Source organism: Scyliorhinus canicula, chromosome 17 (genome assembly GCF_902713615.1).
Source record: "Scyliorhinus canicula chromosome 17, sScyCan1.1, whole genome shotgun sequence".
Classification (NCBI taxonomy): domain Eukaryota; kingdom Metazoa; phylum Chordata; class Chondrichthyes; order Carcharhiniformes; family Scyliorhinidae; genus Scyliorhinus; species Scyliorhinus canicula.
The window spans coordinates 130,667,735-130,682,321 of record NC_052162.1 but is presented as its reverse complement, the minus strand read 5'-3'; the positions used below and the strand labels follow the sequence as shown (position 1 = coordinate 130,682,321).

The 14,587-nt window shown below is 46.5% G+C and overlaps 1 protein-coding gene across 2 annotated transcripts in view; it reads right to left on the bottom strand.

Moving 5' to 3' along the window:
- Nucleotides 1–14,587, bottom strand: part of LOC119951726 (zinc finger protein 239-like) — a 46,888-nt gene that overhangs the window by 16,208 nt on the left and 16,093 nt on the right. Inside the window, exon 1 of one of the 2 annotated variants that reach the window (XM_038775023.1) lies at nt 392–411. The exons of the other annotated variant lie outside the window; for it this stretch is intronic. The gene's annotated coding sequence lies outside the window, so the exon portion shown is untranslated. Of the gene's footprint in view, nt 1–391; nt 412–14,587 lie in introns of those variants that run through there. 2 annotated transcript variants of the gene reach the window in all.

The following is a 14,587-nucleotide window of genomic DNA, read 5'->3' as shown; positions in this document are numbered from 1 at the left end:
CTCGAGGGGCCAGATGGCCTACTCCTGCTCCTAGTTCTTATGTTCTTATAAGGTTTAGGAGCAGAAGTAGGTAATTTGGCCCATCGAGTCTGCTCTGCTATTTGATCATGGCTGATCTCTTCCTGGCCTTAACCCCACCGTCCTGCCCATTCTCCATAACCCTTTGACCCATTACCAATTAAAACTCTGTCTAACTCCTTAAATTTACTCACTGTCCCAGCATCCATCGCACTCTGGGACAGCGAATTCCGCAGATTCACAACCTTTTTGGGAGAAGTAGATTCTCCTCAATTTGTTTTAAATTTGCTACCTCTTATCCCAAGGCTATGACCTCTCATTCTAGAATGCCCCACAGGAGGAAGCATCCACTCCACGCCTTCTTTATCCATACCTTTTATCATCTTGTATCCCTCAATTTGACTTTTGTAAACTCTTTTTACAGGATCCTGGAAGGGAAAGATTGGCAGATGGGAAACTGAAATGAAACATCATGTAAAAGATCTGACAGAGTCACCGGAATTTGATAGCATTGGTTTGTGAAAGTGGAAGGAAAAATGTTTGTTTGTTCTGTCTGAGGGAAAAGGTTTCAAACATCGGTGTGACTGAAAAAGCACCGAAACACACACGTACCCGAGTGAGAGCGTTCCAGTAAACTGTCTGTGCATGGGAAGATTTCAACTGCCCATCCAACTTGGAGGAACACAAGGATATCTGTGCCATGGAGAAACCGTGGAAATGTGGGGACTGTGAGAAGGGATTCAATTTCCCACCAAAGCTGGAAGCCCACAGATACAGTAACACGGTGGAGAGGTGGTTCCCCTGCTCTGTGTGTGGGAAGGAATTCACTCAGTCATCCAACCTTCAGTCACAACAGCGAGCTCACCTGGGGGAAAGACTGTTCAGCTGCACTAACTGTGGAAAGAGGTTCAAATGTTCATCTAACCTCACTGTGCACCAGAGAATTCACACTGGGGAAAGGCCGTTCGTCTGTTCGATGTGTGGAAAGGGATTCATTCAGTCAACTGCTCTGTTGACACATCAGCATATTCACACTGGGGAAAGGCCATTTACCTGCTCCACGTGTGGGAAGGGATTCATTAATACATCCCACCTCCTTGCACACCAGCGAGTTCACAGTGGGGAGAGGCCATACACCTGCTCTGTGTGTGGGAAGAGCGTCGCTCAGTCAAACAACCTGCAGTCACACCAGCGAGTTCACACTGGAGAGAGGCCATTCACCTGCTCTGTGTGTGGGAAAGGATTCACTCAGTTGTCTAACCTGATAAGACATCAGCGAGTCCACAAGTGATTACAGAGGTTGGATTCTGCTGTTTTTACTGATGTTAATCACATCCAGGACTGAGAGACTGACAATATCTGATTTGTTTCTGCTGATGTTAACAACCGTGGTTGGAGTTTAATATTCTCAGATGTCACCTATTTCTCGGGGCTGCAATGTCCATTTTTAAAAAGCACCACATCTGATCTTTCGCCTTAATTCATTGTCTTTCACCAGGAACACATTAACAATAAAACTATTACTTTTCTACTACAATCTTAAATTTTTTTTTTTTATAAATTTAGATTACCCAATTATTTTTTCTAATTAAGGGGCAATTTAGCGTGGCCAATCCACCTACTCTGCACATTTTTGGGTTGTGGGGGCGAAACCCACGCAGATACGGGGAGAATATACAAACTCCACACGGACAGTGACCCAGAGCCGGGATCAAACCTGGGACCTCAGCGCCGTGAGGCGGTTGTGCTAACCACTAGGCCACCGTGCTGCCCTTCTTCAATCTCAAATTGATCTTTGGTACAGAATTTACAATTCAGTATCTGAAAGGTTCCACAGATTAACATCTCAAATTTTTAAAAAAATTTAGAACACCCAATTCATTTTTTCCAATTAAGGGGCAATTTAGCATGGCCAATCCACCTAGCCTGCACATATTTTGGGTTGTGGGGGCGAAACCCATGCAAACACGTGGAGAAGGTGTAAACTCCACACGGACAGTGACCCAGAGCCGGGATCGAACCTGGGACCTTGACGCTAATCCAATGCGCTACCGTGCTGCCACAACGTCTCTAATTATAAAATGTTGATTAATCTTTGCTGACAATTCTTACTGACTTCCACATTCTGCACATTGACACTTTCTCAATGAAATTCAATTATCGAGGCACATCATTAAACAAAATAATGAAATATTTTACAGGTACATCAATAAAGGAGGGAGTCTGTGATGTGAATTGGACCATTAAGGTACAGACAGGATAATACCACAGGTAATGATCTACAGATGACAGAAATAGTCAAACATTCTTTTGCCCCCCGTTTTTTGTCAGATGGTAAATGTTAGGAGGATATTTCCACTCATGGGAGAGTGTAGGGCCAGAGGGCATAGTCGCAGAATAAGGGGGTTCTCATTTAAGATGTATTTAAGGAAGAATTGTTTCTCTCAAAGAGTGGTGAATCTTGGGAATTCTTTACCCGGGAAGCTATTTTAAAATAAATTTAGAGTCCCCAATTAATTTTTTTTCCAATTAAGGGGGAATTTAGAGTGGCGAATCCACCTACCCTGCACATCTTTGGGTTGTGGAGGTGAGACCCACGCAAACACAGGGAGAATGTGCAAACTCCACATGGACAGTGACCCTGGGCCGGGATCGAACATGGGTCCTTGGTGCCGTGAGGCAGCAGTGCTATCCACTGCACCAACGTGATGACTTTTAACCCCAGGAAGCTGTGGAGGTCGAGTCCTTAAAGATTTTCAACGCTGAGATCAATAGGTTTTCGATCAAGTGGGGGAGTCAAGGAGAGACGGCAGGAGAATGGACTTGGTGAGCAGCCATGACCTTATTAAATGGTGGAGCAGGCTCGAAGGGCAGAATCGCCTCATTGTTCCCCGGGAGAGAAAACAGGTCAACATAACATTGACGATGAGATGAGGAATGAGATAAGTTCATTTAAAGTAACAAAAAAGTACACTGAATAACCTAATAATATACAAAGGAGATACAGTGATCCAAATGGATTGAATTCACGTATTTTAGAAGAATGTAGTGAAGAGATAGCACACACACGACTGCTCATAATTCATTCCCTAAATGTGTCGTGCCAGAGGACTGGCGGATCGTTAATTAAATTCCGATCTTCAAGAAAGGAGAAAGAATATGCCCAGTTAATGATAGACCAGTCAGCTTAACACTGGATACATAACATAAACCTTACTAATGGAGAGAACAGAAGAATATTTGGAAATAAGAAATATATGATAATGAATATTCAGTATGGATTTCAAAAGGGGAAAATCTTGCCTGACAAATGTTATTGACTGTTTTAAGGAGGTAACAGAGAGAGTAGACAATGGCAATGGAGTCACAATTTATCTGGATTTCGCTAATAATATTATTTATTAGTGTCACAAATAGGCTTACATTAACACTGCAATGAAGTTACTGTGAGAATTTCCTACACCGCCTGTTCGGGTCACACAGAGGGAGAATTCAGAATGTCCAATTCACCTAACAGCACGTCTTTCGGGTCTTCTGGGAGGAAGTCAGAGCTACTGGAGGAAACCCACGCAGACACAGGGAGACTCCGCACAGACAGTGACCCAAGCCGGGAATCGAACCCGGGCCCCTGGTGCTGTGAAGCAATAGTGCTAACCGCTGTGCTGCCTCGAAAAACCTTCAATAAGATTCCCCACAATAGACTAACGGATAAGGTCAGAAAATATGGAGTTGAGGACAAGTGATAGAATGGATTGTCAGCTGGCCTCAAGACAGAAAGCAGAGAGTGGGAGCAAAGGGGCGTTATTCAGAATGACAGCAGGTGGGAAGGGATGTTCCACAAGGATCAGGGTGGGACCACAGCTGTTCACAATTTACATTCACCACTTGGACTTCTGAATCAAATGCACAAACTCTAAATTAGCGGGTCACACCAAAGTGGGGGGGGGGGGGGGGGGGGGGGGGGGGGTGAGGGGTAGGGAATACTGAGGGGGATTGCAACAAATTACAGGAGGATATTAATAAATTGAAGAGAGTGGACATCAATTGGCGAATATCAACTGGGAATACATTGACACCATCACACCGGGAAAAGTAGATTATCTTCTCCATGACTGGAAACAGATTGACCGAATCACAGATTCCAGAAACACTATTGAGTTCACACTGGGGAGAAGCAGTAAAGCTTGCCCAGCGTTTGTTGGAAGAGACTCAACAAATCACCCAGAATCAAGAAACACCACTGAGGTTCAGCACGGTAGCACAAGTGGATAGCACTGTGGCTTCAAAGCGCCAGGGTCCCAGGTTCGATTCCCCGCTGGGTCACTGTCTGTGCGGAGTCTGCACGTTCTCCCCGTGTCTGCGTGGGTTTCCTCCGGGTGCTCCAGTTTCCTCCCACGTCCAAAGACATGCAGTTTAGGTAGATTGGCCATGATAAATTGCCCTTAGTGACCAAAAAGGTTAGGAGGGGTTATTGGGTTACGGGGATAGGGTGGAAGTGAGGGCTTCAGTGGGTCGGTGCAGACTCAATGGGTCGAATGGCCTCCTTCTGCACTGTATGTTCCATGTCCTATGTTCACACTTATTTCCTGAAGTAAGACCTGCTGGCTGTCAAAGAATAAAGAAAATTACAGCACAGAAACAGGCACTTGGGCCCTCCAAGCCTGCACCAATCATGCTGCCCATCTAAACTGAACCCCTTTCTGGGGACCATACCCCTCTCTTCCCATCCTATTCAGGTATTTGTCAAGATGCCCCGTAAATGTCACTGTCAGACCTGCTTTCACCACCTCCCCTGGCAGCAAGTTCCAGGCTCCCACCACTCTCTGTGTAAAAACTTGCCTTGTACATCTCCTTTAAACCTTGCTCCTCGCACCTAAAATCTATGCCCCCTAATAATTGACTTCCACTCTGGGGAAAAAGCTTCTGACTATCCACTCTGTCCATGCGCCTCATAATCTTGTAGACTTCTTTCAGGTCACCCCTCAATCTCCGTTGTTCCAGTGAGAACAAAACAAGTTTCTCCAACCTCTCCTCATAGCTAATGCCCTCCATACCAGGCGACACCTGGTAAATCTTTTCTGTACCCTCTCCAAAGCCTCGACATCCTTCTGGTAGTATGGCGACCAGAACTGAACATTATAGAACATAGAACATACAGTGCAGAAGGAGTCCATTTGGCCCATCGGGTCTGCACTGACCCACTTAAGCCCTCACTTCCACCCTATCCCCGTAACACAATAACCCCTCCTAACCTTTTTGGTTACTAAAGGCAATTTATCATGGCCAATTCACCTAACCTGCACGTCTTTAGACTGTGGGAGGAAACCAGAGCATCTGGAGGAAACCCACGCAGGCACGGGCGAATGTGCAGACTCCGCACAGAGAATGACCCAGCGGGAAATCGAACCTGGGAGCCTGGTGCTGTGAAACCACAGTGCTATCCACTTGTGCTACCATGCTGCCCTATATTCCAAGTGCGGCCTAACTAAGGTTCTATAAAGCTGCAACATGACTGACCAATTTTTAAGGCAAGCGTGCTGTATGCCTTTTTGACTACCTTTTCCACCCGCGTTGCCACTTTCAGTGACCTGTGGACCTGTACACCCAGATCCCTCTGCCTATCAATACGCTTAAGGGTTCTGCCATTTACTGTATATTTCACATCTGTATTAGAGCTTCCAAAATGCATTACCTCACATTTATCCGGATTAAACTCCAGCTGCCATTTCTCCGCCCAAGTCTCCAACCGATCTATATCCTGCTGTATTACAAACAGCAAATGTCTCAGCTTTGATCCATGAGGATCACCACTAGTCACAGTCCTCCATTAAGAAACTCACTATTCCACTTCTACCCTCTGTCTTCTACGACTGAGCCAGTTATGTATCCATCTTGCCTGCTCACCTCTGATCCCGTGCGACTTCACCTTCTGTCCTAGTCTGCCATGAGGGACCTTGTCAAAGGCCTTACTGAAGTCCATGTAGACAACATCCGCTGCCCTACTCTCATCAATCATCTTCGTGACTTCCTCAAAAAACTCAATCAAGTTAGTGAGTGTTGTGGGCCAGGGTTTAAAAACTCCAAAGTATATTATGACCTATAACTTGTTGTTGAATTTGGCTAGGATGAGCACAAGAGCCTTCACCTGAGGTGTGTTTCAACAGTCTCCCTCGATAGTTTAATCAAAAACAAGCTTTATTCTATTCTAAGAATTTAGTTAATATTTATATATAACCAAACAGGAAGAATGTTGTATTTATTTATTTATTTAATTTTAGAGTACCCAATTCATTTTTTCCAATTAAGGGGCAATTTAGCGTGTTCAATCCACCTCCCTTGCACATCTTTGGGTTGTGGGGACGAAACCCACGCAAACACAGGGAGAATGTGCAAATTCCACATGAACAATGACCCAGAGCCGGGATCGAACCTGGGACCGCGGCACCATGAGGCCGCAGTGCCAACCCACTGCGCAGTGCTACACCCAGATCTCTCTGCCTATCAATACTCTTAAGGGTTCTGCCATTTACTGTATATTTCCCATCTGTATTAGAGTTCCAAAATGCATTACCTCACATTTATCTGGATTAAACTCCATCTGCCATATCTCCGCCCAAGTCGCCAACCAATCTATATCCTGCTGTATTACAAACAGCAAATGTTTCCTTAACAAGAAGAATTTTTAGCAATTACAAACATAAAGACCCCACCCAGCTACAGTAATCTATGTATAACCATGAATGAATTTCTCCTTAACTGTTCCAATTCAAAAACAAAATCCCATAAACCAAAAACCCATTTTTAAGGGTGTGGCACAGTAGTCTGCATTTTCACTTGAATAAGACTGGCTTTTCCTGAGATTCTGACCCCATCTCATCAGCAGTTTTAAACCCTTCCGGAAACCCTCTTGGAACAACTCTTTGAAATGAAAATAGAGAGACAGGAAAACTCTCTGACCGAGTCCACCAGGCCAAATGTGAAAGCAAAACCAAAAAAACAGCTCAGAGAGCCACAGCCCAGCTCCACCCACACAATGACATCACCGAAGCTACGTGATAAGACAAAATCCTTTCTTTTTTTAAATATAAATTTAGAGTACCCAATTCATTTTTTCCTTCAGTAAGGGGCAATTTAGCTTGGTCAATCCACCTAGCCTTCACATCTTTTGGGTTGTGGGAGCGAAACCCACGCATACATGGGGAGGATGTGCAAACTCCACATGGACAGTGACCCAGAACCCGGATCGAACCTGGGACCTCGGCGCCGTGAGGCAGCAGTGCTAACCACTGCACCATCATGCTGCCATCCAAAAACCTTTCTTAAAGGAACCCTCAAATGACACCTCTCCCCAAGAAAAACAAACAAAACCCATGAACTTCATAGCTGGTTTCATTTTTCATCTTTTCACTTGCCCATTCCTAATACTTGACAGTAAACATACATTTTAAAACAGGCAAATATTTCCAATAATACAGTCCATTTTTTGTTCTTTGTTTTCAACCATTGAATGTGCTTCTCTTCAACACAATCATGACAAAGCATCCGCTATCACATTTTCTCATCCTGCCACATGTATAAATTTTTAAATGGCGCTCGCGAGCGGAGCGGCCGTATGAAGACGAGGCTCCTGCTCCTATTTTCGGCGTTTTCTCGTTTTTATTTTTCCCTCCCCGAGTTTTTCCGGCCTTTAGGGCCTAAGGGCAGGGCACCAAACCAAACCGGTTTAAAACCGTGGGAGTGTCGGGCAGCTGGAGCGGAGGCTTCGAGCCCGGAGTGCACGGCAGTTGGAGCGGCGGGGGTGGTGTCTAACACGAGGCATTCGAGATGGCAGGCCCAAATCCACGAGCAAGGCAGCCGAACCGGTGGCAGAGGGCGAGGGAGCTAGAACAGCAGAATTGAAGTTAAAGTGTGGAACGGCAGGGCTGAAGATAAAGTGTGGGATAGCAGGGTTAAAGTTAAAGTGTGGGACAGCAGGGTTAAAGTTAAAGTGTGGGACAGCAGGGCTAAAGTTAAAGTGTGGGACAGCAGGGCTAAAGTTAAAGTGTGGGACAGCAGGGTTAAAGTTAAAGTGTGGGACAGCAGGGCTAAAGTTAAAGTGTGGGACAGCAGGGCTAAAGTTAAAGTGTGGGACAGCAGGGTTAAAGTTAAAGTGTGGGACAGCAGGGTTAAAGTTAAAGTGTGGGACAGCAGGGTTAAAGTTAAAGTGTGGGACAGCAGGGTTAAAGTTAAAGTGTGGGACAGCAGGGCTAAAGTTAAAGTGTGGGACAGCAGGGTTAAAGTTAAAGTGTGGGACAGCAGGGTTAAAGTTAAAGTGTGGGACAGCAGGGCTAAAGTTAAAGTGTGGGACAGCAGGGTTAAAGTGTGGGACAGCAGGGCTAAAGTTAAAGTGTGGGACAGCAGGGCTAAAGTTAAAGTGTGGGACAGCAGGGTTAAAGTTAAAGTGTGGGACAGCAGGGTTAAAGTTAAAGTGTGGGACAGCAGGGCTAAAGTTAAAGTGTGGGACAGCAGGGCTAAAGTTAAAGTATGGAGCAGCAGGGCTAAAGTTAAAGTGTGGAGCAGCAGGAGCAGTGAGACTGAGGTCAGTGCTTGAAGCAGCCGGAGCAGCGGGGCAGGGCCCAGAACACGAGGCAGCTGAAGGCAGCATGTAGGGTGGCTCCTGCTTCAGGCATACAGGTTTTTTTTCTTTTTGGAAATTTTTAATGCTCGGTCTTGGCGGCAATTCATGAAGGGCTAAAAACCGGCAAAGAGGCGAAAGATCTCCAAAAAAAAATCAGAGGAAGACAGCAGCAAGGAGGAGAGAGAATGAGAGCTCACTGTCGAGCGTGAGGACCAGCCCGCGGGCTGACAAGAGGGCGGAGGCCGGGTCACTGGGTGGAGCCGCACAGCTTACAGCAGAGAAGGTGGCTGAGGTGGTGTCTAGAACTTGAAAAGCAGTTTGCAAAGCATATGGAGGTGACGAGAAAGGAGATGGTGGTGGCGCTGAAGGAGTTGGTAGAGGAGGCAATTGCCCCAGTGAAATGAAAAAATGAAATGAAATGAAAATCGCTTATTGTCACAAGTAGGCTTCAAATGAAGTTACTGTGAAAAGCCCCTAGTCGCCACGTTCCGGCACCTGTTCGGGGAGGCTGGTATGAGACAGTGAAGGTAGCTGTTGCAAAGGCATCGGCTGAGGGTTGTTGAAGCCAATACGGGGCTGCAAGCAAAGCTGGAAGATAGGGAAGACAGCTCGAGACGACAAGATTTAAGGATTGTGGGCCTGCCCGAGGGGGCGGAGGACCAGAGGCTGACAGAGTACTTTGCCAAGATGTTGGCAGAACTGATGGGGGAGGGAGAAGAACCCTCTCGGTATGAATTGGATCGAGCTCATCGTCACTGAGGCCTAAGCCTAAGTTAAAGGAGCCGCCAAGGGCAGTGATTATGTTTTTACAGATATCACATGAATGAGAAAGTATTGAACTGGGCAAAGAAGGAGCGGGAGGTGCAATGGGCTGGTGCCAAGGTTCGTATCTATCAGGACTTGACGGAGCTGGCAAAGCGGCGAGCGGCTTTTGGCTGAGTGAAAGCGGTGTTGTACGAAAGTGGAGAGCGGTTTGGAATGGTGCAACCAGCAAAGCTAAGGGTGACTTACAACTCCAGCGACTTTTATTTTGAGGTGACGGAGGCATGTTAGGACAGTTACGTGGAACATGAGGGGATTGGGAGGCCCAGTGAAGAGGTTGAGGATGCTTGCGCATTTGAAAAGTTTGAAAGCAGATGTGGGGATGCTGGAGGAGACTCACTTAAGGGATCAGGGGAGGCTTAGAAAGGGCTGGGTTAGTCAGGTGTTTCACTCGAGCTTTGATAGTAGGGCGGGGGGGGGGGGGGGGGGGGGGGGGGTTGCGGCTCTGGTGAATAAAAGAGTGAGGTTCCAAATGGAGAATGTTGTGACAGATCAGGGAGGTAGATACGTAATAGTAACAGGGGCATTGGAAGGGAGGTTGGTGGCGTGGGTAAGCGTGTATGGGCTCAACTGGGATGTTGCAGGATTTGTAAAGAAAGTGTGTGGGGCCATCCCCGACTTAGATTCACATGAATTGTTAGTGGGTGGAGACTGGACTATGGCGCAGGAGCCAAAATTGGACAGGTCACCGGGGAGTGAAGGCTTTCTTCTCTTCAGTTCATAAGGCCTATTTGCAGATAGATTTTTTTTGTGTTGGAGAAGTCGCTGTTGGCCGTGATCAAGACTCGGAATATTCAGCAATTGTAATATCGGATCATGCGCCACACTGGTTGATATGGTGTTGGAGAAGGGAACAGTGCAGAGGTGGTGGTGGAGATTGGATGTGGGGCTGTTGAGGGACCGAGGGTTTTGTGATAAGATTGGAAGTGATTGAGGAACATGTGCGGTTTAATTGTACGGGTGAGGTCTCGCATGCGGTGGTATGGGAAGCTTTGAAGGCAGTGGTGAGGGGGGGAGGTGATATCGTTTAAGGCAAAGATGGATAAGGAAGAGAGGGTGAAACGGCAAAGGTTAATAGATGAGATGTTGGAGGTAGACAAGAGGTATGCAAAGGATGTGGATCCAACACTGTTGGAAAAGAGGAAGGAGATGCAGGCGAGTTTTGACCGGCTGTCTACAAGGAAAGCCGTGCGCCAATTGAGGGGGCAAGTGGAGTGGTCTACAAGTATGAGAGAAGGCGGGACGCATGTTGGCAGGTCAACTTCGGAGGGAGGCAGCGGCAGGGAAATTGTTCAGGCGTGGGATAGGGCAGGGAAGTTGGTGGTGGCTCCAGATTACATTAATAGGGTGTTTGAGGAGTTTTACGAGAGATTGGATCGGTCGGAGCTACCTGGGGAGGATCGGTAGATGCAGGAATTCCTAGATGGTTTGGAATACCCGAGGTTGAGGTAGGGGGACAGGGCCATATTGGAGGGTGTGATAGTGGAGCAGGAGATAAAAGATGCGATTGGGAGGATGCAGTTGGGGAAGGTAGCAGGGCCAGATAAGTTTCCGGTGGATTATTAGAAGTTTAAAGATAGGTTGGCGCCGCTGATGGTGGGGATGTTTGAGGAGACGATAGGGTAGGGGATGTTGCCACAGACTTTGGAGCAGGCATCGATCTCCCTGTTGCTCCAGAAGGACAAGGATCCGACAGAATGTGGGTCTCGGTCCATATCACTTTTAAATGTGGACGCAAAGGTGTTGGCGAAGGTATTGGCAGGTAGGTGAGAGGAATGCCTCCCGAAGGTGATAGGGGAAGATCAGAAGGGGTTTGTGAAGGGAAGGCAGTTCTTTTCGAACATGAGAAGGGTATTGAACATGGTTATGGCGCCAGTGAAGGGGAGGGAGACAGAGGTGGTTGTGGCATTTGACGCCGAAAAGGCATTTGACTGAGTAGAATGGGGGTATTTGATGGCGGTTCTGGGATTGGACCAAGATTTGTAGATTGGGTAAGACTGCTACACAGGGAGCCAAGGACGATTGCCCGCATGAATAACATGAATTTGGGATATTTTGCTCTGCACCGTGGGACAAGGCAGGGATGTCCCTGTTGTTCGTGCTTGCGGTTGAGATGTTGCCCATCGCGTTGAGGAGTTGGATAGTTCCACGGGTCCGGGCCGGGGGGGGGGGGGGGGGGGGGGGGAGAGCATAGGGTATCTTTGTATGCGGACAACTTGCTGTTGTATGTATTGGAACCGAGTGTGTCGATGGGGAGCATATTGGACCTGCTTCGAGAGTTTGGGTCTTTTTTGGGATATAAACTAAATTTAGAGAAAAGTGAATATTTTGTGATGTCTCGGCCGGGGATGGGAGCAGGGGTGAGGGTGAGGGGGGCTACCATTCCATAAGGCGGGCATTCACTTTAGATATCTGGGGGGGCAGGTGGCACGGGATTGGGGGGGGCTTCGTAGGTATAACATTACTAGTTTTGTGGGGAGGGAGAAAGCCGATCTGACAAGGTGGGATGGTCTCCCTCTGTCGCTGGCAGGTCGGGTGCAGGCAATTAAAATGAATGTGTTGCCGCGATTCTTGTTTATTTTTCAGTGCCTGCCGAAAATCCTGCCAAAGGCATTTTTCAGAGAGCGAAAAGATGATTACCCCGTTTATATGGGCGGGGGGCGGGGAAGGTGGCTAGGATTAGGAAGGTGTTGTTGCAGAGAGGTTGCAGTCAAGGGGGTTGAGTCTTCCGAATTTACTATTTTATTGGATGGCGAACGTGGAGAAGGTGAGGAGGTGGGTTAGCGGGGAAGGGGGGGTGGACTCCCAGTGGGTGAGACTGGAGGTGAGTCTGTGCAGGAAGTCAGTCAGGGCTGACAGCATTGGCAACAGCACCACTCTCGATGGCCCCGGGGAAATACTCAGGGAGTCCGGTAGTCGTAGCGACGTTGAAAACCTGGAGCAGTTTGCCAGCACTTTAGGTTGGGGGGGGGGGATTAAGAGGAATGCCAATTCGGGGGAACCATAGATTTGAGCCAGGGAAGTGGGATGGGAGTTTTCGGAGATGGGAGGAGAAGAGAGTCAGCGCATTAAAGGATTTGTTTCCAAGGGGCCAGTTTTCTGGATTGAAAGAGCTGGGGCTGAAATATGGGCTGGGGCAGGGGGAAATCTTCAGGTATATGCAGGTCTGAGATTTTGCTAAGAAGGAGATAGAGCTTTCTGGTGACGCCGGCATCCACACTGTTGGAGGAGGTGCTGATAACAGGGGGAATGGAGAAAAAGGTGGTGTCGGCAATTTATGGGGCGGTTCTGGGAAGGATGGAAGGGTTCTATAATTCAACAGAAATTTACAGTAAAAACCACTCATGTCAAGAAATCGCATTATTTCCCTTTGTGTTGAGGGTTTTGGAAACTCAATAGCTTTTGTTTTCACATCCCGTGTGACCATTCGACCCTGTCCAATTGTATGGCCAAGGAGAGTGACTTGGGCTTTTCCAAATTCACTCTTGGCTAGGTTTACCACCAAACCCGCCTCCTGAAGTCGATCGACTAACTCCATCAGATGCTTTAAATGTTCTTTCCATGTCTGACTGAAAATGACCAGATCGTCGATGTATACCGCACAATTGGGTAATCCTGAAACGACTTTGTTAGTTAACCGTTGAAATGTGGCTGGGGCGTTTTTCAAACCAAATGGCATAATTTTGAAATGGTATATACCATCTGGAGTCACAAAAGCTGAAATTTCCTTCGCCCTTTCGGATGAAGGTACCTGCCAGTGACCTTTAAGCAATTCCAGTTTGGAAATAAAAGCTGATTGCTCCACCATCTCAATTCAATCCTCCAAGAGTGGGACCGGATAAGAGTCTGTCCTTGTAACTGTATTAACCTTTCTATGGTCCACACACAACCGTTGGGTACCATCTGGTTTAGGTACCATCACTATGGGTGATCTCCATTGGCTGCAACCCACTTCAATTATGCCATTGTTCAGCATACTTTCAATTTCTTTGTTAACCTGTGCCAATTTTAACGGGTTAAGTCTATATGGATGTTGTTTAATTGGAACAGCATTTCCCACATCTACATCTACAGCCATTTTAGTACTTCCCAACTTATCTCCACAAACTTGCCTATGTGATATCAATAACTCTCAGGTCAGTTTGTTTTTCCTCTGGAAGGTAACTCGACAATTTATCCCAATTTTAAGAACATCCTCATTATCCAATTTAATTTGAGGAATGTCAAATTCAGAGTCATCTGGATTTGGTTCTTCACTTTGAGTTAGAATAACTAAAACCTCCTCCTTTTGCTCTCCTTCCCTTTCAAAGTACCTTTTAAGCATATTCACATGACACAGAGTGAGTTTTCCTTCTATCTGGCATTCTTACAACATAATTCACCTCACTTGATTTCCTTTCAATCTGATATGGTCCACAAAACCTTACTTTTAAAGGTTCACCTACTACTGGTACCAATACTAAAACTTCATCTCCACTGGCAAAACTATGGACTTTTGCTTTCTTGTCCGCTACCCGTTTCATCACATGTTCTGCAACTTTTAAATGTTGTCCAGCCAATTCACCTGTTCTATTTAATCGTTCCCTAAAATTTGACACGTAATCCAATAATGTAATTTCAGACTGCTCACTCACCAATTTCTCCTTGATCAATTTAAGTGGTTCTCTTCCCTCGTGACCAAAAATTAGTTCAAAAGGACTGAATTTGGTTGACTCATTAGGTGAATCCTTAATTGCAAACAGTACGAATGGAATTCCTCAATCCCAATCCTCTGGATAATCTTGACAATAAGCCCACAACATTGTCTTTAATGTCTGATGCCACCTGTCTCACGCTTCCTGCGATTCTGACTAAAGTCCACACAGCCAAATGTGAAAACGAAACACAAAAAAAAGCTCAGAGACACAGCCCAGCTCCACCCACACAATGACATCACTGAAGCAATGTGATAAGACAAAAACCTTTCGTTTTTTAAAATAAATTTATAGTGCACAATTAATTTTTTCCAATTAAGGGGGAATTTAACGTGGCCAATCCACCTACCCTGTACATCTTATTGGGTCATGGGGTGAAGCCCACACAAATACTGGGAGAACTCCACACGGACAGTGACCCAGAGCCGGGATCGAA